This window comes from Schistocerca cancellata, chromosome 7 (assembly GCF_023864275.1).
Source record: "Schistocerca cancellata isolate TAMUIC-IGC-003103 chromosome 7, iqSchCanc2.1, whole genome shotgun sequence".
Taxonomy (NCBI): Eukaryota; Metazoa; Arthropoda; class Insecta; order Orthoptera; family Acrididae; genus Schistocerca; species Schistocerca cancellata.
The window spans coordinates 137,096,608-137,120,130 of NC_064632.1; positions in this window are offsets into that span (position 1 = coordinate 137,096,608).

Below are 23,523 nucleotides of genomic sequence, written 5' to 3' on the forward strand. Positions count from 1 at the left end.
CAGCATTTCCTGTTACACTATAATATTCTAGTTTACTTAAAAGGATATTGTGATTTACACAGTCAAATGCCTTTGACAGATCACAAAATATACCAGTTGCCTGCAATTTTTTGTCTAATGAATTAAGTACATTTTCACTGTAAGTGTAGATAGCCTTCTCAATATCAGAACCTTTTAGGAATCCAAACTGTGACTTTGACAGTATGTTATTTGAGATAAGATGGTTATAAAGACGACTGTACATTACTTTTTCGAAAATTTTTGAGAATGCTGGCAACAGTGAAATTGGACGGAAATTTTATGCTATTTCTTTATCTCCCTTCTTAAACAGTGGCTTAACTTCAGCATATTTCAGCCATTCAGGAAATATTCCACTGCTAAACGACTGGTTACACAGATAGCTTAATATGTTACTTAGCTCAGAATCACATTCTTTAATTAACTTTGTTGATATTTCATCATACCCACTAGATGTTTTTGATTTTAAAGATTTTATGATGGACATTATTTCTGTTGGGGTAGTGAGGGTCAAATTCATATTATGGAAGTTACTTGAAATGTCTGGTCTAAGGTAATCCATAGCAGCATCTACCGAATCTGACAACCCCATCTTTTCAGTAACAGTTATAAAATGTTTGTTAAAGAGAAAGAATGTTTCATTTTCAGTCGATGAAACGAAGGCTGGATTCCTGTATAAGGAAGAAATTGTAGGTGCCAGAAAGACTTACTAATTAGATCAAGTGGCAAACAAAATGGGACACCAAGTGGTACGTCTAACACCGTATCACTGCCAGTACAATCCCACTGAATTGATATGGGCCCTAATAAAGCAAGAAGTAGCGAAAAGAAATACTACTTTCAAACTTGCTGATGTCGAGAAGCTAACACACGAAACTCTTGACAATGCTATTCAGCAGAACTGGGAGAGGAGTGTAAAACATGCAGAAGCATTGCAAGAAACTGATTTGTTGAACCAGGGTTTAAGAGACACCATAGTGGAATCTGTTATGATGATCCTGGCTGAAACAAGCGACAGTGAATCTGAAGACACAGAGCCAGATCTTTCACATTAGGTAAGTGCCACCTGTGTAAAAAGCTGAGTTTATGTAAATGTTTGTCTATTCATTTCAGTTATAGAGGACATACTGCGAATGTTTTTCCCTAACAGTAGACGTCTGATAAATTTATTACTAGTGGTGGCGATTAGTTTACTCGAGAGTAACTGTCAGTTAAAATAAGATTGTCAACTCTGCATTAATTAACAACAGTTTTTCCTAAAAACCTGTATTGAATGTCTTTACATTTGGATGTAATCTTACTGCATTCGGTTTACTTGAACGTTTGAAATTTAGCTCTTTTTTTTCCTTTTACATACCGAGCGTGCTGGCGCAGTGGTTAGCACCCTGGACGCTCATTCTCTAATTCAGGAGGACGACAGTTCAGTCCTGTGTCCGGCCATCATGATTTAGGTTTTCCGTGATTTCCCTAAATCGCTTCAGGCAAGTGCCAGGATGGTTCCTTTGAAAGGGCACAGCCGACTTCCTTCCCTAATCCGATGAGACCAATGATCTCACAGTTTGGTGTCCTCCCCACAAATCAACCCAGCTCAACCCTTTTTGTCATAGTAGGATTAACTGGCTGTTTCATAGTAAGGGTATGCAGTTCATAAAATGACAAAACGTTGTGGTGCTTCTGTATCGACTGTATATATAAACAGTGTAGTAACATCAGAACAGTCACAGCACCTATTCTGATTCTACGAGAAGAGCATAGAAATCTATGATATTTGACGACTTTTACAAAAAGCTACAATGTAGAATTGTATTACTTTAGTATGACAGAGGATAGTATCCAAAGGCTAGAGAAATACTCTGGCCAGTCACTTCAATGCACTGTCTTCTACGTCCACTTGGTTTTTAATTCAGAAAATGAAATGATGGACGAAATTTGTAACACAAGGCAGGGACATTCCAATAGTAAGCACGTGGTTTTTGTGTACCAAGCACGCACTGCGTGCTGAGAATAATAGGCTTACAGCAAATTTAGATAAAACTTGGCTTTCACAAAACCTTTCGAACAAACATTTTGCTTGACTTCAGTGAAAATACTGGCTTCAAAATAACTATAATTATATTTGCATAGCGTATAGTGGCGTTTTGAGTGATGGATGCAATGACGAAGGATATGTATTAGCAGCCAGTAAAATATTTTCAGGAAGTAGGGAATATTCTCGGTCATATTAAAGCGAGTCGTCCGAGAAAAACTCTTGGCAACGGCCTACAATGACTCGCGCGCTGTTGTGCACAGAATATCACGGAAGTAATTTGCTCCTTTACTTGACACGATACAATAATGAGGTCTGAAATATTACCAAAAATAATTTTGTAGTTTTCTTAACAACTTTCTCGTGGGAAGTTTCTTTGCAGTCCTACAGAACGAATATTCATCAGTGACTACAGTTTTCGCTATGCACACCTCTCATAATATTTTTTTTTATCTCAGATTACTTTTATGCTTCTGAAATAAAAGAAGCAGCATGTGCATCTATAAACTTTGAGTATGTTCATATATTTTTTTCAGTCCAAATACATTAGTGATTCTGTTACTACCACAGGTGGAAGTGTAAAAAATTATTTTCCTCCAAAATTTCTTGTAACATTAGTTTTCATTTTTCGCATCAGGAAGTGAGAATTTTCTTTTGGGAAGTACTCCATCATATTCTAGACTAAAAATAGAGCTGCCCAATAATTATTAAATTTTTACGAACATTTGAAATTATTGCTGTAAGAAAAACTGACAATGCTGTAAGATGGCGAGATGACCTTGATGCCCTATTTTCGTGGCGGTCACTATAGTTGTAATTGTGATCACTAACAAGTTGGATACGTCTTCAGTCACATTGATGAGGCATACTTTAAGTGTAATAACAGGCATTGCATAGTAAGTAGTCGAGTTTTACAAAGTCATTTAGCAATGGCGCACATTTTCGCCTGTGACTATCAGACAGCAATTAAATTTTTAACATAGGCTGACTCTTACATGGTCTTTTTGCTTTATATCCAGAATGACCTTTTAGTTTTGTCATTTGGTCGGATTTTTCTGTTTCCTCGATTTTGTCCACTAAGGAAATACAGCAGCTGTTGGTAATCGCGTGATTCACTTGCAGAGAAGCGAGATTTTTTCCCATCCTTTTAGTCTGGTGCCAAATGGTCATCTCATTTTGGATTTCACATTAACTTGATTGCTTTTTCTGTAACAAGTTTTCGTATTTAGATTTTAACATTTGCAATTCTTCTAACAACACTGAGATTATTCTTCCCTGCTATCATTGGTATTCACTTTTATACATTGACCACAAACACAGATCTTTTGTTTAGTATTCACATTTACACAGTCAAGGCCAGTTTACGCTGACTCTCATGGCAATACTACATCAAGATCTATCATGTCATGGCACATCAAGTCAGTTCAAGTCACATGATCTCAACTCGCATGGCTGTCCCCAACTTTTTTTGTGGGAATTACGATCTTTGTAAGATGATTTATTTATTTATTGAGTCCTTTGATCATATGTAGTACATTGTACAGGATGATATTGGACTTATTACTAAGTGCAAAATGATACATATTTAAATAATCATTTTTCAACATGCTACCAATTTCAATAGTTGTAGTTATTACAATGATACAATGTTAAAAATTACAGTAGCTTTAGTTCTTAACAGTTATTCTGGTCCAAGTATTCCTTTACTGAGTAGAAACAGTGGTACTGTAGATATTCTCTGACAGATCTTTCAAAAGCACTAATATTTTGTAAGCATTTTATACTATTTGATAGTCTATTATAGAGTTTAATACCCAGATAGCATGTACCTTTCTGATACAAACTGATATTGGCTGGGAGTACATGCAAGTTATATCTTATTCGAGTATTATAATCACGTATATCTTTGTTTTTTAAAGTATTATTATCATTTCCAATCATATACTTTTTTTACATACATTAGTGTGTCAAAAATAAACATACACGGTAGAGCTAGTATATTCAGTGCTTTAAATATTGGTTTGCAGGACTGTCGAGCACCACTCCCTGTCATAATCCTAATGGCTCTTTTTTGTATTCTGAATGTCCCTTGAGTTGCTAGGGAATTTCCCCAGAATATGAGTCCATACTTGAGATGGGCATTGAAGTACGCATAATAGGCACACAATATTGCCTGTTCATTTATGCATTGTTTGAGAACCCTAAGAAGATAACAGCCTGTGCTCAGCTTGGCATTAATTTGTTTTATGTGTTTGTCCCATTTTAAGTCTCTTTGTATCCAGATGCCGAGAAATTTTGTAGCCTCATCATTTGCAATAGGGTGTTGATTGATTTTTATTTCTGGATATATCAATGTGGTGTTTTGGTGGTTATGGAAATTTAAGGCTACTGTTTTGTTGTAGTTTATTATCAACTAATTTTCTGCTGTCCAGTTACTTAGATGTTTTGTAACTGTATTTACTTCTTCTCGTATATCTTCATTTTTTGCTGTTTTTGTCAGTATTGTTGTGTCATCAGCAAACAATATTACTTTGTGGGAATCAATATGTATATCCAAATCATTGATATATAACAAGAAAAGTAGGGGTCCCATTACCGACCCTTGTGGTACCCCGTAAGTGAATGGGCTTTCTGATGATACATATTCTGTGATTATTTGTGCTTTATCATCTATATGTCTGATGGATACTTTTTGTTTATGGTCGCTGAGAAATGAACGAATCCAATCATTTGCCAACCCCCTAATTCCATAGTGCTCTAGCTTCTTCAATAGATTTTTGTGGTTTACCATATCAAAGGCTTTGGTTAGGTCCAAAAATATTCCTGTTGTTTGTTGTTTATCATCTATTGTTTTTAATACAGTAGATATGCATTCATAGATTGCTGTCTCCGTTGATTTCTTGCTTGTAAAGCCATGTTGAGTATTAGATAGCACACTATTTTTGTTTATAAACTTTAACAACTTACTACACATAATTTTTTCTATTACTTTTGAGAAACAGGATGTTAATGTAATGGGACGATAGTTTATTACTTCATCTTTGTCAGCAGCTTTGAAAATAGGGATGACTTTTGATGTTTTTAGTTGATCTGGAAAGATGCCTGACTCTAGGGAACAGTTGCATAAATGAGTAAGGGGGTCAATTATATTTTGTATACAGAGTTTTAGGATTCTGTTCGGTATACCATCAATTCCTGCTGAGTATGTTGTCTTTAGTTCTCTGACAGCCTTCAATGTCTCCTCCCTGCTTACTTGGTCCACAAACATTGAAAATTTATTACTGTTGCACTTGTTTACCACTTGATGCTGAATTGAACTAAAATTAGTTTTTATTAAATTTTCAGCTATCCCAGTGAAGTATTTGTTGAATATGTTTGCTGTTTCTGTAGGCTGTAAAATCTTTTTATTCTTGTGTATCAAGACAATGTTCTCCTCAGTTCTCTTATTTTTGCCAGTTTCTTTTTTAATGATGTCCCACATAGCTTTCACTTTATTTGTAGAATTATTTATGTAGTAATCATTGTACATTCTTTTTGCCTGTTTAAAGACCTTTTGTAAGATTTTAGTGTATGTTTTGTAGTGAGTATGCATTTCCTCAGTGGCATTATTTTCTTTGCACATTATGTGGAGCTCCCTTTTTTTCTGACAAGAAGTTCTAATGATGAGGAGGCTGCCTGATGTTTCTTCTAGTTGGGCGAGATGAGGCTTCCCTAGTGATCCATTTCTCCAAGGTACTCTGACCTGCAATCTTTTTGTGCTTCTTGTCACTCTTGTTTACAAGATGGCAGATTTCTTCAGCCAAGAACTGTTTACCATAGTAATTCAAATGTAGGCCGTGACTGGTATGCATGTCTCTGTTTAAAGTACTGACATCTATTAGATTCACATAAGGATATTTTTTGCACAGTTCATTTATCTCAACGTTCACTCTATCTATCAGTTTGTTTACACATGACCAGGGCGGTAAGTCATACCTTTGGGGTTGATTTACCACAGTTACGATTGTTTTGTTTAATTTGGGCAGCACACTGTCGAGAACTGTGATGAGTATTTTACCTTTATCTCTGCCAACGTCGTTTGCGCCTGCACAAATCACGACATAGTCATTGAAATCAAGGTTTTCACATGATTTTGCAAGAGACTTCGTAACTTCTTCCATTCCTGCCCCTGGCTTTATAAAGGCTTGTACGCTTATGTTTGACTGTTTGTCTGTCACTTTTTCCGCCAGTTGACGACCGTGACTATCGGCAAAAATTAGTACTTTTTTGTCTTTTTTGCGTTGGTCATGTTTTGAAACACTAGTAGATTTCACGGGACGTGACTCCTGCTGTTTTTTAATAGTTTCTGGACTCACTTGTTTTTCAGCTACACTGTTTCCAGACTCGTTTCGAGTTTTGTTTGAAGCAGTTACTTTGATATGTATAAGTTTTGTGCTTGTGGCTGCTGTACTTTTTTCGTTTACTTCACTGGTGTCCGATGTTGTTTTGAGCTTGTGTTGATAATGTTCTTCTTGATTATTACAGTCCCGATTTTCCAACTGGTTTCTCTAGTTGGATTACAGTCCTTTTTAGTTCTTCTATTTCACTATTTCTTGCAGATCTCACAATACGAAAGTCGTCACAATGTTTACACTTGTGCACTGAACTTGCTTCCGCCTTTTCACTTGATTTCGATCTTGTGATGATTTCATGTGCGTTTTTTACTTTTAACTTACAGCAATAACATTTCCCTGGTTGGATTAAACTAGTTTTTCTGCACTGGTTGCATATAAACTCATTTTTAGACGCATAAAGCAGTAGCTTATATAGGTGTAAGCTGGCATGCATATTTGTACAAAAGTGATATTTTAGTGGTTTCAAATGGTTTGCAACCTGCAGGAATGGCTTGTATATCAGAGAAGAAAGACAGAAGTGGAAAACAACACAAAAAAAGTGTGAGTACAAAGAATGTCATTACACGATACAGAAGGCGAATTTCACACAGTATGCTGGGGGCTCAAGGAAGAGGAACCTGCATCTTATATTTTAGATACTCGAAGCGTTAGTTTTTTAATTTGTTATATCAAATTTTACCCAGAATTACTAAAAGAAACGCAGTTTTATTAGCTGCCTTCACAACCCATGAGAAATTGGTTTGTTTAAGGTTAAGTTTAGTTGCTAGTCCAGTGTAAATTTTTGTGTAGTAGTCATATCTCCCTCAATACCTTTTCCCTTCAAGATTAATGGGTTTTCTTTACATCTTGTATTTGGATTTTAATAGTTCAAGTGCCTTATTTGTTCTGGGGTGAGCTAGTGAAACCACATAAATATTGACCATTAATGCTTACAAAACTGTTTCACACACAATCCAGAAAGCTACTTAACAATAAATAAGCCTGCCAGGGACACATATTTAAACAAGAACTTGCAGTGGTTGAAAGTTTCAGTCTGTTTCTTTAAGAAACACTAAAAATGCTCGACATTAAAATGAATTCCACCTACTAATCGATCTGATGCTAACTGCAGTAGTTTTCTCAATTCAAGCTTCACCCACATTGCAATCTGTTTCATTGTAAAATATTCAGTATGGTACCAATATGAACAAAAATCCTCTTTATAAATGTAGTTGACGGCAAGTAATTTAGTATGTTCAGGTCGTACAATTCAGACTGCAACCTGAATGCTTCAATTAATCTTTCATCATTTATTATAAATTTTAACAAAAAATAACGAAACAATTCATAACAAATAACGAACAGCAAAGAACTGATATCAACCACAAAAACTGTGATGAAACGAAATATGGAGATCTGTGCATGTCCGTGTATTGGATGGAAATGAGCTTGGTGTCACCTGATCAATAACAGATGGATGATTTCAACCATCAGAACTTTCTTCCTGAGAAACTTGATAGTGCCATGACATGATATGATGGGATGGAATGGCCACTTTGTTTCTTTCCATAACCCTCACAATCATGTACCAAGAGAATATTTCTTCAGATTCTTTGCCTTTGTTTGTGGAGTTTATTTTCTCTTGTATTCTCATCACCATAGCAGTTTCGTTATAACAATTTGTAGATTTATCACTATTTTTCTCAGTTATTTTCCAAATGATTTAACACGTAACACATAACTGATTGCAATAACAGCTGAAATTTTTACAGGACAGACTTTTCTTCGTTATTATTAGATTTATTTCTTGAACTTACACACTTGCAAATTACATTTGGTCCATCATGAAAATTATCCCATGTTTTTGTTTCATATGAAACACAAGCTGCTTTGTCACACAGTATACTGTAGACTCATGTCTATTTATTACTGCTGTACCTGTCCATTGTGAAGTGCTCAAATCAAATGCACTGTAAGTTTATTGCTCGTATTCTACATTATTTTTGTTCCCAATCGTTTCTCATACTTTCGCATTTAATAGAGGCCACAGAAATTTTCACTGACTTCTGCTAATGTGTACTGTTTGTGGTGGCTGTTAACAATGTATGAAGATATTTGCGTAGCGACTGTTGCATTTTTAGCAATTACATGAAAGAATGTTCTAGGCATCAAGATTACAAAGTGTATTCATCTACATGTACATTCATATGCTGCAAGCGACTTTGACATGGATGGCACTTACAACAGAAACTCCCCACTGCACCTCCCTCACATTTAGTGGTAAGATGGCCCAATGGACAGCCCGTCAAAAAGTGAACTCAGATCAAGTACGAAAACAGGAAGACAGTGTACTGAACTGCGAAAAAAGAAGGAAAATCGAAACATTGAACAGTCCAAGCTCAAGACATTCAACACAAGCAAATTTGAATAGCCACAGCGCAGTGGTCATGGTGTTAAGACTGCAAACAGGGAGATCTGTGTTCAAGTCTCCCTCGTGCCCCTTTGTCTCTATTTTCCGCAAAATTATGAACTGACTTGTTTGTTCGCTGTATTCAAATTTGCTGTATCATGGTGTACTGTCTGCTTGCGACAGTGACATGCAAGAAAGGGACCTACAGACGTACATACCTCCTATCAATTATCCACAAGTACTACACATTAAGACTCTTGCATTCTGTATTGGAAGTTTTGTCGCTTGAATTCCTTTGTTGTAACGTAGTTCATGCCAGTTCATTTGTTGTTTTCATTGTCATGCGGCATCTCGCCTGCTCTCAGTATTCATTACATTTAGTTGCGACGATAATATATATGCTTACCAGATGACTCATATTCTATAACCAACTTATAGTATGACAGTTGGCAAAACACCAAAAGGAAAACAGGCATTTCAACGAACAGACAGAAAGTTCATAATTTTGCGAAAAAAAAACGGCACGAGGGAGATTTGAACATTGATCTCGGCTCTGCAGTCCAACACCGTGACCGCTTGATCATGGCTCCCTGATTCTTGCAGTTCGTTCACTGTTGCACAGCTTGAGCTTGGACCATTCACTGTTTCGCTTTTGCTTCTTTTTCCGCAGTTCGGTATACCTTCTTCCTGTTTTCAAGCTTGATAGGCTATCCAATGGGCCATTTTACAACTATACCTGATGGGGGTATTATGAGGAGTTTCCCTTGTGAGTGGCAAGAAGCAACACCATTTAAAGCAGAATTACATATTCATTCGATAACAAGACATAATAAAGTTGAAAGCCAATACTGTCAAATCCTGCTAACATGTAGTTCTCCATTAAATGTTTGAAAGTACTCAAAATAGAAACAAACAAAAATAATGTAGAATGTGGGCACTATATTCCAGTGCGTTTAAATCGAGCAGTACAGACGGAGTCTGTAGCAATAACAGATACACCTAAGTCCACTGCACACTATGCAGTGAAAGCAGCTCCTGTGCTATACGAAACAAAAACAAATGCAAAATCATTTACCCCACTCAATATTATGGAAACGATAAAAACGCAATCAGAATACGAGAAACACATTTGCAGTGTAATTCAACGAGTGCAGTAGAAGTTGTAACCGGAAGCACACTGTTATGAAACCATGTTACGTTAACTATGAAACGAAAACAAACATGGAAGATTGAAAAACAAGCCAAGAAGAAGGAGAGATGATGGACAGATAAAATTGCAACTCTCCACGTGGCCTGCCAGGGAATTAAGATCGTCTTATCGGAAATGCCTATGCGACTTCCACTCTTGTGATTTACACATCCAAGGAACTCGAAAATAAATAAATAAATACACGAGTCTGTCTAAATGTGGCGCTACAGTCAGTTGGGTGTTTTTGCACGCAAGTTGGGTGACGCCATTCGAATGCTTGCTATGTGGCATCACTTTTTGTTGCATGTGGAAGCCCACTTTGAAATCGATGATGTATTGTACTTGTAGTATGCCCAATGCCATGTGTGTCAAATACCCACAAATTGTAATAACAGTGATTGATTTGTTAAAAAATGGTACCGATACTGTGACCTTCTGGGGAGGGGGGTTATTTTTGAACTCGGACGTTTTACAATGCTATTTTATCCATTTTCTTCTTCAGAGGTACTGTTACGGCGTACCAGCGCGTACCGCCACAAATCAAACAGTGGAAATAACTAAAGGAAATACGTGAGCGGAATATTTAAGAGAGAAGCCAGTCAAGCCACTGATCAGTAAGAGCCAAAGTGATCGGTAATTCATGGTACGTTGAAACCGGCCGTGGTCACAAGACCAACAAACGTAATGCCATAGCAACCTTCTCATAGCAACGTTCTCTGTGTTTCGGTCGTAAGATTTGTTTGGTTTCCGCACCAAGAAAAACAATTGTGGAGACTTTTAACAATGGAAAAGGAAGATATTTGTGATCCTTCATCGGAATGTTCAGCAATATACGAGAATATACTAGAATTTCAGTATCCTTTGAAGAACTCATACTTTTTAAAGTACAATGTTGGAATTTCAACGCTAGTCAAAAGTTGATGTTTTTCTGATGCATTCACCAAAGTAATGGGAAAGGGAGTGATGATTCGAATATGTCTAAGAAATAATATGTTTGTTCCATAAATATTTGCCCTGTACACAGCTTTAACCAAAAAAAAATATATACTGTTGATTCATCCCGTGACGAAATTGCGTCCAGATATGAATAGAAAGGAAACCCGGAAAGGTTTGGAAGCTCAGTGGTCAGCATCAATAATACGTTCCCATTCTTTATTGTAAAGGCAAAAGGGTTGCTTATTTCGTTGTATAGAAGTTTAGAACACCGCATAGAATGTGGATCATGAAGGGATACTAAAAGAGTCGAGATGTGTATGAACAAAAGACTGGTAGAAACTAAATCTATGCGGTTTATAATTAATGAGGTTGAATCAACTGAACTTTGTATAGAGGACGGCATGCAATATTTAGCGGATTCAAAAATTGGAATTAGGAGAAAGGCTCATGGCGTAACCAAAGACCAGTTACGTGAAATGCCATCCCTCAAACAAAATACGCAAGCCTTATTAACAGATACAGGGTAAAGGTTGAGAATAAGTAGAGATCGTATATAATATGCTCTGGAAATAATTGTAGATTAAAAAAACGCTAAAGTCGTTTTTGCGAAACGGAGTAGATCCCTTCATGAGGAGAAAAAGGCCGATTTTTCGATAAAGAAGTATATACTGTCTCAATTTCACGATACGGCTGCTGCTCCTCAATCGCTACAGGCCTAACAATTACGTGAAAAACGTGTCTACCGTTGAAGGCAGCGACTCGGTGCTCATTTATAATGATCACAGAATTAATATATGGTACTAAGACAATTTCTAGAATTGCTTAATGATGCACTCTCTTAATTTAGATATCAGTCTCTGGAGATTTCCAGTGTACAGCATTTTATTTGTAGGCAATGTGCTAAATTTGTGCATCAAAGTAAAAAAAAAAACACTTCTTTTTATCCACAGAGAGCATTTAATATTGCAAGGGAATTACTTTTAAATTTTCATATTTATTTCCAGAAAGTCCTGAAATGTTCTTCTACATATATTGCTAAATAGCAATCCGTAAGAAAATGGCAGCCATTGATTTGACGCCAGAGTTGCTTCCAGAATGGAGCATTTGGTTTGCATTTGAATATTCCTTGAAGTGGCTGTTACTACACAAACACAGTATTTTACTGCACTTTGAACTGTTTCTTACAGGTGTTTAATATTATGAAGCAGCCAGTGTTGATGAAAAGCTATCAATTTCTTAATCAGCACTTCGAGACTCCCCCCCCCCCCCCCTGGAATGAAGGAAGAGAAAATTGAAAGAACAAGGGACAAACAACGCATAACAAGTAGAATTAAGTATCTTGTCTCAGAACAAACTATGACAGAGAGTTGCAACTCCAGAACTATAAGTATTGTAGAATCATACAGTAGCCTATCTGTTAAATAGAAAGAAAGATATAGTGTACTACAACCAAATATAGAAAATAGGAATCTAAAACATTAGTAAGTGACAAATAAGTAGAAAGGGAAATGTATTTCAGTTTTCAGATAATAGTTGCAGCAGAAACGACACAAATTCAGTGACTACTTTCTAACCATGGTAGCAAACATTACATCTAATATATAATTAACTATAGATTCATTACGTTTAGCCCAGTAGGCAGTGTTTACAGCATCTACAATTATTAGTTTAAAAAGCAAAAACCTGTTAGGAGATTACAGATATCATTATTTTCCTAAGAATTTGTAATTTTTCTGGCTATTATGGTGTTTTTAGGAGAGTACCTAAATACTATGCTACTGTATGTTTATATGATCTTACTTGTGATTTATATCACCCAAAACAGAACAAACAGATTGATTTCTCAAAGCATAACTGAGGGAGGTAGTGCAGTAGTAGTGGACTCACATTCGGGAGTACAGTGGTTCAATCCTGCATCTGGCCATCCTGATTTAGGTTTTCCATGATCTCCCAAATCACATCAGGCAAGTGCCGGGATGGTTCCTCTGACAGGGCATGACTGACTTCCTTCCCTAACCTCCCCTAATCCGATGGGACTGATAACCTCACTGTTTGGTCCCCTCCTCTCGTATCAACTAACTAACCAACATAAGTTAAATGCCTTGAAGTTTGGCTTTTGAAAAGAGTTCTCAACACATAAGCCATTTGTTGTTGTTGTTGTGGTCTTCAGTCCTGAGACTGGTTTGATGCAGCTCTCCATGCTACCCTATCCTGTGCAAGCTTCTTCATCTCCCAGTACTTACTGCAACCCACATCCTTCTGAATCTGCTTAGTGTATTCATCTCTCGGTCTCCCTCTATGATTTTTACCCTCCGCGCTGCCCTTCAATGCTAAATTTGTGATCCCTTGATGCCTCAGAACATGTCCTACTAACCTGTCCCTTCTTTTTGTCAAGTTGTGCTACATACTCCTCTTCTCCCCAATTCTATCAAATACTTCATCATTAGTTATGTGATCTACCCATCTAATCCTCAGCATTCTTCTGTAGCACCACATTTCGAAAGATTCTATTCTCTTCTTGTCCAAACTATTTATCATCCATGTTTCACTTCCATACATGGCTACACTCCATACAAATACTTTCAGAAACGACTTCCTGACACTTAAATCTATACTTGAAGTTAACAAATTTCTCTTCTTCAGAAACGCTTCGCTTGCCACTGCGAGTCTACATTTTATATCTTCTCTACTTCGACCATTGTCAGTTATTTTGCTCCCCAAATAGCAAAACTCCTTTACTACTTCAAGTGTCTCATTTCCTAATCTAATTCCCTTAGCATCACCCGACTTAATTCGACTACATTCCATTATCCTCGTTTTGTTTTTGTTGATGTTCATTTTATATCCTCCTTTCAAGACACTGTCCATTCCGTTCAACTGCTCTTCCAAGTCCTTTGCTGTCTCTGATAGAATTACAATGTCATCGGCGAACCTCGAAGTTTTTATTTCTTCTCCATGGATTTTAATACCTACTCCAAATTTTTCTTTTGTTTCCTTTACTGCTTGCTCAATATACAGATTGAATAACATCGGGGAGAGGCTACAACCCTGTCTCACTCCCATCCCAACCACTGCTTCCCTTTCATGCCCCTCTACTCTTATAACTGCCATCTGGTTTCTGTACAAATTGTAAATAGCCTTTCGCTCCCTGTATTTTACCCCTGCCACCTTTAGAATTTGAAAGAGAGTATTCCAGTCAACATTGTCAAAAGCTTTCTCCAAGTCCACAAATGCTAGAAACGTAGGTTTGCCTTTCCTTAATCTTTCTTCTAAGATAAGTCGTAAGATCAGTATTGCCTCACGTGTTCCAATATTTATACGGAATCCAAACTGATCTTCCCTGAGGTCAGCTTCTACCAGTTTTTCCATTCGTCTGTAAAGAATTCGCGTTAGTATTTTGCAGCTGTGACTTATTAAACTGATAGTTCGGTAATTTTCACATCTGTCAACACCTGCTTTCTTTGGGATTGGAATTATTATATTCTTCTTGAAGTCTGAGGGTATTTCGCCTGTGTCATACATCTTGCTCACCAGATGGTAGAGTTTGGCAGGACTGGCTCTCCCAAGGCCGTCAGTAGTTCTAATGGAATGTTGTCTACTCCCGGGGCCTTGTTTCGACTCAGGTCTTTCAGTGCTCTGTCAAACTCTTCACACAGTATCGTATCTCCCATTTCATCTTCATCTACATCCTCTTCCATTTCCATAATATTGTCCTCAAGTACATCGCCCTTGTATAGACCCTCTATATACTCCTTCCAACTTTCTGCTTTCCCTTCTTTGCTTAGAACTGGGTTTCCATCTGAGCTCTTGATATTTATACAAGTGGCTCTCTTCACTCCAAAGGTCTCTTTAATTTTCCTGTAGGCAGTATCTATCTTACCCTTAGCGAGATAAGCCTCTACATCCTTACATTTGTCCTCTAGCCATCCCTGCTTAGCCATTTTGCACTTCCTGTCGATCCCATTTTTGAGACGTCGTATTCCTTTTTGCCTGCTTCATTTACTGCATTTTTATATTTTCTCCTTTCGTCAATTAAGTTCAGTATTTCTTCTGTTACCCAAGGAGTTCTACTAGCCCTGGTCTTTTTACCTACTTGATCCTCTGCTGCCTTCACTACTTCATCCATCAGAGCTACCCATTCTTCTTCTACTGTACTTCTTTCCCCCATTCCTGTCAATTGTTCCCTTATGCTCTCCCTGAAACTCTGTACAACCTCTGGTTCTTTCAGTTTATCCAGGTCCCACCTTCTTAAATTCCCACCTTTTTGCAGTTTCTTCAGTTTTAATCTACAGTTCACAACCAATACATTGTGGTCAGAGTCCACATCGGCCCATGGAAATGTCTTACAATTTAAAACCTGGTTCCTAAATCTCTGTCTTACCATTATGCACTCCTGGAAATGGAAAAAAGAACACATTGACACTGGTGTGTCAGACCCACCATACTTGCTCCGGACACTGCGAGAGGGCTGTACAAGCAATGATCACACGCACGGCACAGCGGACACACCAGGAACCACGGTGTTGACCGTCGAATGGCGCTAGCTGCGCAGCATTTGTGCACCGCTGCCGTCAGTGTCAGCCAGTTTGCCGTGGCATACGGAGCTCCATCGCAGTCTTTAACACTGGTAGCATGCCGCGACAGCGTGGACGTGAACCGTATGTGCAGTTGACGGACTTTGAGCGAGGGCGTATAGTGGGCATGCTGGAGGCCGGGTGGACGTACCGCCGAATTGCTCAACACATGGGGCGTGAGGTCTCCACAGTACATCGATGTTGTCGCCAGTGGTCGGCGGAAGGTGCACGTGCCCGTCGACCTGGGACCGGACCGCAGCGACGCACGGATGCACGCCAAGACCGTAGGATCCTACGCAGCGCCGTAGGGGACCGCACCACCACTTCCCAGCAAATTAGGGACACTGTTGCTCCTGGGGTATCGGCGAGGACCATTCGCAACCGTCTCCATGAAGCTGGGCTACGGTCCCGCACACCGTTAGGCCGTCTTCCGCTCACGCCCCTACATCGTGCAGCCCGCCTCCAGTTGTGTCGCGACAGGCGTGAGTCGAGGGACGAATGGAGATGTGTCGTCTTCAGCGATGAGAGTCGCTTCTGCCTTGGTGCCAATGATGGTTGTATGCGTGTTTGGCGCCATGCAGGTGAGCGCCACAATCAGGACTGCATAAGACCGAGGCACACAGGGCCAACACCCAGCTTCATGGTGTGGGGAGCGATCTCCTACACTGGCCGTACACCACTGGTGATCGTCGAGGGGACACTGAATAGTGCACGGTACATCCAAACCGTCTTCGAACCCATCGTTCTACCATTCCTAGACCGGCAAGGGAACTTGCTGTTCCAACAGGGCAATGCACGTCCGCATGTATCCCGTGCCACCCAATGTGCTCTAGAAGGTGTAAGTCAACTACCCTGGCCAGCAAGATCTCCGGATCTGTCCCCCATTGAGCATGTTTGGGACTGGATGAAGCGTCGTCTCACGCGGTCTGCACGTCCAGCACGAACGCTGGTCCAACTGAGGCGCCAGGTGGAAATGGCATGGCAAGCCGTTCCACAGGACTACATCCAGCATCTCTACGATCATCTCCATGGGAGAATAGCAGCCTGCATTGCTGCGAAAGGTGGATATACACTGTACTAGTGCCGACATTGTGCATGCTCTGTTGCCTGTGTCTATGTGCCTGTGGTTCTGTCAGTGTGATCATGTGATTTATCTGACCCCAGGAATGTGTCAATAAAGTTTCCCCTTCCTGGGACAATGAATTCACGGTGTTCTTATTTCAATTTCCAGGAGTGTATAATCTATCTGATAGCTTCTAGTATCTCCAGGATTCTTCCATGTATACAACCTTCTTTCATGATTCTTGAACCAAGTGTTTGCTATGATTAAGTTATGCTCTGTGCAAAACTCTACCAGGCGGCTTCCTCTTTCATTTCTTACCCCCAATCCATATTCACCTACTATGTTTCCTTCTCTCCCTTTTCCTACTCTCGAATTCCAGTCACCCATGACTATTAAATTTTCGTCTCCCTTCACTACCTGGATAATTTCTTTTATCTCGTCATACATTTCTTCAATTTCTTCATCATCTGTAGAGCTAGTTGGCATATAAACTTGTACTACTGTAGTAAGCGTGGGTTTCGTGTCTATCTTGGCCACAATAATGCGTTCACTATGCTGTTTGTAGTAGCTTACCCGCATTCCTATTTTCCTATTCATTATTAAACCTACTCCTACATTACCCCTATTTGATTTTGCGTTTATAATCCTGTATTCACCTGACCAAAAGTCTTGTTCCTCCTGCCACCGAACTTCACTAATTCCCACTATATCTAACTTTAACCTATCCATTTCCCTTTTTAAATTTTCTAATCTAGCTGCCCGGTTAAGGGATCTGACATCCCACGCTCCGATCCGTAGAACGCCAGTTTTCTTTCTCCTGATAACGACGTCCTCTTGAGTAGTCTCCACCCAGAGATCTGAATGGGGGACTATTTTACCTCCAGAATATTTTACCCAAGAGGACGCCATCATCATTTATCCATACAGTAAAGCTGCATGCCCTCGGGAAAAATTACGGCCGTAGTTTCCCCTTGCTTTCGCAGTACCAGCACAGCAAGGCCGTTTTGGTTAATGTTGCAAGGCCAGGTCAGTCAATCATCCAGACTGTTGCCCCTGCAACTACTGAAAAGGCTGCTGCCCCTCTTCAGGAACCACACGTTTGTCTGGCCTCTCAACAGATACCCCTCCGTTGTGGTTGCACCTACGGTACGGCCATCTGTATCGCTGAGGCTCGCAAGCCTCCCCACCAACGGCAAGGTCCATGGTTCATGGGGAAGGATAAGCCATTTATAATTTACTAAATTAAGTCCTGGCATAAATAAGTATTAAAACTACTCTGTTAGTATATTCTGTAATTTAGACAAGGTCATTTATTTGAGGTGTAACAACTAGTTGTCCACAAGAATGAATATCACCGCCAAACTGTGACCAAGAACAAAGTTGACCATCCAGTGGCACAACATTAACTGAGCACAACATGCTTGATTTCTGTGGCTGCTTTGGCTGCTTTACGGCCCAGAAAGTCTGGTTCCTTCCACTCCACATCCACCTTTTCTGTATTACACAGATGGGAATTACCCTTGCAAACCATCATTTGCTTCAGTAAGCCGCCTGGTCTCAGTCTCCATTAACCCACTACCCCGGCAGCTTCCACCAAATGTTTCCCCTTCCTGTGTCCTATCACCACCACCCAATTCATGTCTCCATGTGACCTTCATTGTGCACCAATCCCCACTGGCTCTGCCACATGAGCATCACATGCCTAGTCCATGCAAGTGCCACCCCTCCCTCCTACAGTCCTAACCAGCAAACTGACTGCCTCCCTCCAAACCATTATATACTCACCCTCAATGTCTCTTCCTGCCTCCTGCCCCTCTCTCCCCTTACCCAACCTACCCACACAAAATGCTTCCACTATTCAATGAGTAGTCTCTTTTGCTACTAAATTATTTTCACTTTGTAATAAGTTCACACAGTAATGCTTAAAATTAAACACAGTTCTCAAAGTGTCATGGACTGTCAAAAAATTTTTGTAAAGAATAGGAAGAATCATCCAAAAGAAAAGTTTTAACTGTTTTTTTATTTTTATTTTTTTAAATTTAGACAGATACCCAATGGATGACTTGACATGAACTGAAAGCTACTGTATAGTTTATGCTCAAATAGTGTATTGCTTCCTGTACTATGCTGAGATTTTTTATTTCGTTGTGAAGATCATAATTACTTCTTGTGTCATGATCATGATATGCACTGTTTATTTTGTAAATTGTTTGATTCTTGTTGACAAAGCATGGAAATGGAATGACATACTGTCATGTTATGGTGAAGAGACCCAACTGTTGAATAAATTTCTGCAAGAGCATCTAGGCTGAACTCTACTCATAATTTTGATGGCCATCTTCTGTGCAATAAAAATTTTATGTGCTTGTGGCTGGTTTCCTGAGAATACAGTACCGTACATTATAAGTGAATGAAAGTATTCAAGATATGCAGTTGTGATTGTTTTCAAGTCAAAAACAGATGCTATCGAGTGAGTGGCAAATTATGTGAATGCGTAGTGTCTGTTTCTTCGAAAGAACAGACACTATGCAGATCCCGTGGCTGTAAAATACTATATGTAAATTGAAGGGGGATGTCTGCTATCAGCTGTAGTGGGACATTAAGTAGAACCTGTGGCAATGAGCAAGCACGAAAGATGTCTGAGCTCCTGTGGGAATCTGTAAGTAGTAAACAGAAGTGTAATGGACAGGGACTGCAGATAGGTAGTGCTCGGATGAAGTGTGGATCGGCTGTGAGGTGCACCAAGATTGTCCGTGCAGTTGTGATAATGCTGTGTCCTGGATGGCACAGTGGTTGGTTACCACACCTGCCTAGTAAGCAGGAGATCATGGGTTTGAATCCCTGTCAAATGGTTCAAATGGCTCTGAGCACTATGCGACTTAACTTCTGAGGTCATCAGTCGCCTAGAACTTAGAACTAGTTAAACCAAACTAACCTAAGGACATCACACACATCCATGGCCGAGGCAGGATTCAAACCTGCGACTGTAGCGGTCGCTCGGTTCGAGACTGTAGCGCCTAGAACCGCACGGCCACTCTGGCCGGCCGAATCCCTGTCCAGCACACATTTTTGCTTGTTGCTGCTGATTCTGCTTAATGTCCTGCTGCAGCTGATAGCAGTCGTCCCCCTTCAATTTACATGTAGTGAATGGCAAAAGCTGCCAAATTCAGTGCTTTACATGTAAACTGACCAATTTAGGTTGTTATTAATATATAATTCCAGGAATCTGGAAGACTCTACTCTCAGTGTTTCTGTGTCACCACATTTTATTTTACCCTGTTCATGTTTTTTTGTGTGCTGTGTGAAATGGAGTAAAGTGAATATCATTAACATTAAGGGACAGGCCATTTGAAGTGAACCCATCAAGAGCTTCTGTGAATATAATGGACACAGTGTTGTGGTATTTTTTATATCAATCATAATAGTTGTGTGATCTACAAATAGAGTGTGAGGTGTGTGTTTTGTTTCATATACCATGAGAGGTCGTTATGAATAGTAAGGGACCAAGCACTGTGCCCTGTGGTACTCCACATTTCACTGTGCCCTAGCCAGTGCAGGAAGGTGCCATTGCAGAATTATTCAGCACTACCTTCTGCAATATGTAATCTAGAAATGACTTGAGCCAATTCCTACTTTACGATTTAAGCCACTTTGCTCAGCCTTTCTAAGTTGCATTTTGTGGCTGACACAGTGGAATGCTTTACACAGATCACAAAGGATTTCAACTAGTGTAATTTTGTTGTTTCATGCATTTTAGGAATTGCCTGCAAAATTAGAAAATGGCCTGTTCAGTGGAAATACCCTTTTAGAACGCAGACTGATTTTTGTTAAGGATGTTGTGTTTATTAAGATGATTCATGATCCTGTTGTACAAACGTATGCAGCATATCAGGAAGACTTATGAGCATTGAAATTGGCCAGTAGTTGGATCATCTCATCAGTTTTCTGCTATATTAGCAGGTCCTTTGCCTCTCCATTTTCTGCGATCCATTGCTTCTTTCTTGAGGCTGCTGTATGTTGTACCATCCATCGCGTCATCCAGTATCTGAAATCTCTTCTTTCCTTGCTTCCTTTTCCCCTCTACATAACCTTCAAAAACTGTTTTTATCAGTCCGACATTCTTTCTCAATATATACCCAATCCAATTTCTTTTTCTTCTTTTTATTAAATCTAGTAACTGTTTTTTCTCTCCCCCTCTTCTCAGTACCTCTTCATTTTTTACTCTGTCCATCTGACTTATGCTTTACATCCTCTGCCATGTCCACATCTCAGAAGCCTCCAGCCTTTCTGAGTCTTTCCTCCTCAAAGTCCATGTTTCACCACCATACAGAAGAACACTCCATACAAGACATTTTATGAGTCTTTTCCTGAGTTCTCTGTCCATAATGATGCAGAAAATTCTCCTTTTCTTATAAAATGCCTCTTATGCCATTGCTATCCTTGTTTTAATTTCTGTGCTGCACTTCCAGTCAGTGTCTATCCTGATTCCAAGATACTGAAAACTTTACACCTGTTCTAATATTTCTCCATTCAGCATAATTTTTATTTCTTTATTTCCTCCTAGTGCCAATACTTTTATTTTCTTTGTGTTAATTTTCATTCCATAATTTTTTCCATTAGCTTCAATTGTGTCCACTAAATCCTGTAATTCTTTTTCCCCTGTGGGTAGAAGGACAATTTCATCAGCTAACCTCAAACACCCTACTCTTCTTCCTCCAGTTTCTACTCCTTTGTCATCTAATGAACATTGGTCAATCATATTTTCCAAGTAGAGGTTGAAAAGGGTAGGTGATAGACAGCATCTGTGTCTTACTCCTTTTCCTAGTCCAATCCAGTTTGTACTTTCTCCTCTCACTTTAACTGATTTTTGATTAAGATATAATGAGTTTATAAGTCTTCTGGTTTTCCACTCCACTCTCTTTTCCCTCATTATAGTTGCCAGCTTGTCCCAAGCCACATTGTCAAATGCCTTTTCTAGATCGATGAGGCACATTAATACGTCTCTTCCTTTTTCAATAAACCTTTCTCCCAAGATTTGTAGGAGCCCTATTGCATCTCTGGTGCCCATATTCCATCTAAAGTCGAACTGCTCTTTGCCAAGATTCTCTTCCATTACTTTTTCAAGTCTGTTATTAATTATTCTTAATATCACTTTGGCTGCATGTGAAATGAGGCTGATTGTCCTGTGCCCTCTGCATTTCTTGGTTCCTTGTTGTTTTTTGGGTAATGGAGTCATTACTTTTGTCAGAAAGTCCTCAGGCCATTCACCATTGTCATATGTTTTATTACATAACCTCAATATTTCTCTTATTCCATCTTGGTGCAAGCATTTTAATATTTCTCCCAATATCAAAATCTGTACCAACTGCTTTGCCATTTTTCATTGCAACCGTGGCAGACTTTACTTCTTCTATTATGATGGGTGGTCCTTTCTTGTCATCACTTACACTGTTGAGTGATTCAAGTTCCAGAATTTCTGGTTTGTAATCTGTGTCATATTGCTCTTTTGGATGTTCTTCCCATCTCTGGAGGACATCGTCACAATCTTTGTATACTATCTACCTCTTCATGTTTACTCAAAATTTCCATAGTAGTACTTCCTGCTTTGTTTTGGTCCCATGTCATAATCTTTACTCTGTTGTATAGTAAGTTGTCTCTTCCCTTCCTGTCCAGTTCTTCAGTTGCTTCACATTCCTCTGTTAGCCATTTTTTCCTAGCCTGGTCTGTTTCTCTTCACAGTTCATTATTTGACCTTTGATACATCTTTCTTGCACATTCAGTGTTCTTGTTTTTAAATTTTCTTCTCTTCTCCATCTTGGAAATCATTTCTTGTGTGACCCATGTATTTTTTTGCTGTTTTCCCCTTTGCATATCCTATCTCTTGTTGTCCTGCTTTAATGATTCCTCTTTTCAGCATATTCCAGTACTTGTTGGCATTACAGGTGGTTCTTTGTCTCATAATGTGTTTAAAAACTGATGTGACAGCATTTCTGTAATTTGTTTTGTGTTGGATCTTATCTTCTCTAGATCCTACTTCTTCACCATGGTCGCTTTCTTCAGTTTTTTCATTCTTATTTCTATTTCTGCCAAAGTAAGTTGTGGTCACTATTAATATCTGCACCTGGTAACATGTGCACCTCCTTGATTCCATTCTTGTATCTTTCTTCTACCAGTATAAAATTGATTTGATTTCTGTATTTATCCCTTCGTGATTTCCAAGTGTAGAGCCTCATCTTGTGGTTCTTGAACTATGTATTTGCCACTATCAGCTGCCTTTCCCTGCAGAAGTCAATTAGCCTTTCACCTCGTATCATTTCTCTTTCCCTTTCCCTTTTCCCACAATGGCATTCCACTCTCCCATTACTATTTTGCAACATTTTTTATCTTCGTCCATTATTCTCTCTTATTACAGTGTATGTTTCCTCTACAGTTTGGTCATGTTCTGAAGTTGGCATATACACCTGGGCAATCAGTAAATCTTTTTGTGCTCCTTTCAGCCTTACACCAATAACCTGGTTATTTGCATAGTCCACATATTGCACACATTTAGCCAATTCCTTTGTGATAATCATTCCTACTCAATTCATTCCTTTTACTTCTCCTCCTGAGTAGTACAATACATATTCATCTGACTGTAACTCTCCACATCCATTCCATCTTTTTATCTCAGCAACTCCTACGAGATCCATATGATTCTTTTCCATCACTCTTTTAAGGTTTTCTAGTTTTCCTGCTTGTAGCAGAGTTCCGATATTCCAGGTACCAATGCTCGTTTTGATTTTTTCCCTCCTTTCAAAGATCTGATTGTGGGACAATTTTACCTGCGGATACTGATTTAAGATGAGAGGAAGTCATTTTTCTGCATAAAATGGAGACTGCATTATGCAGGAAAGATAATCTGCAGTGGTATTACGTTGCCTTCTGCATTTCTGGA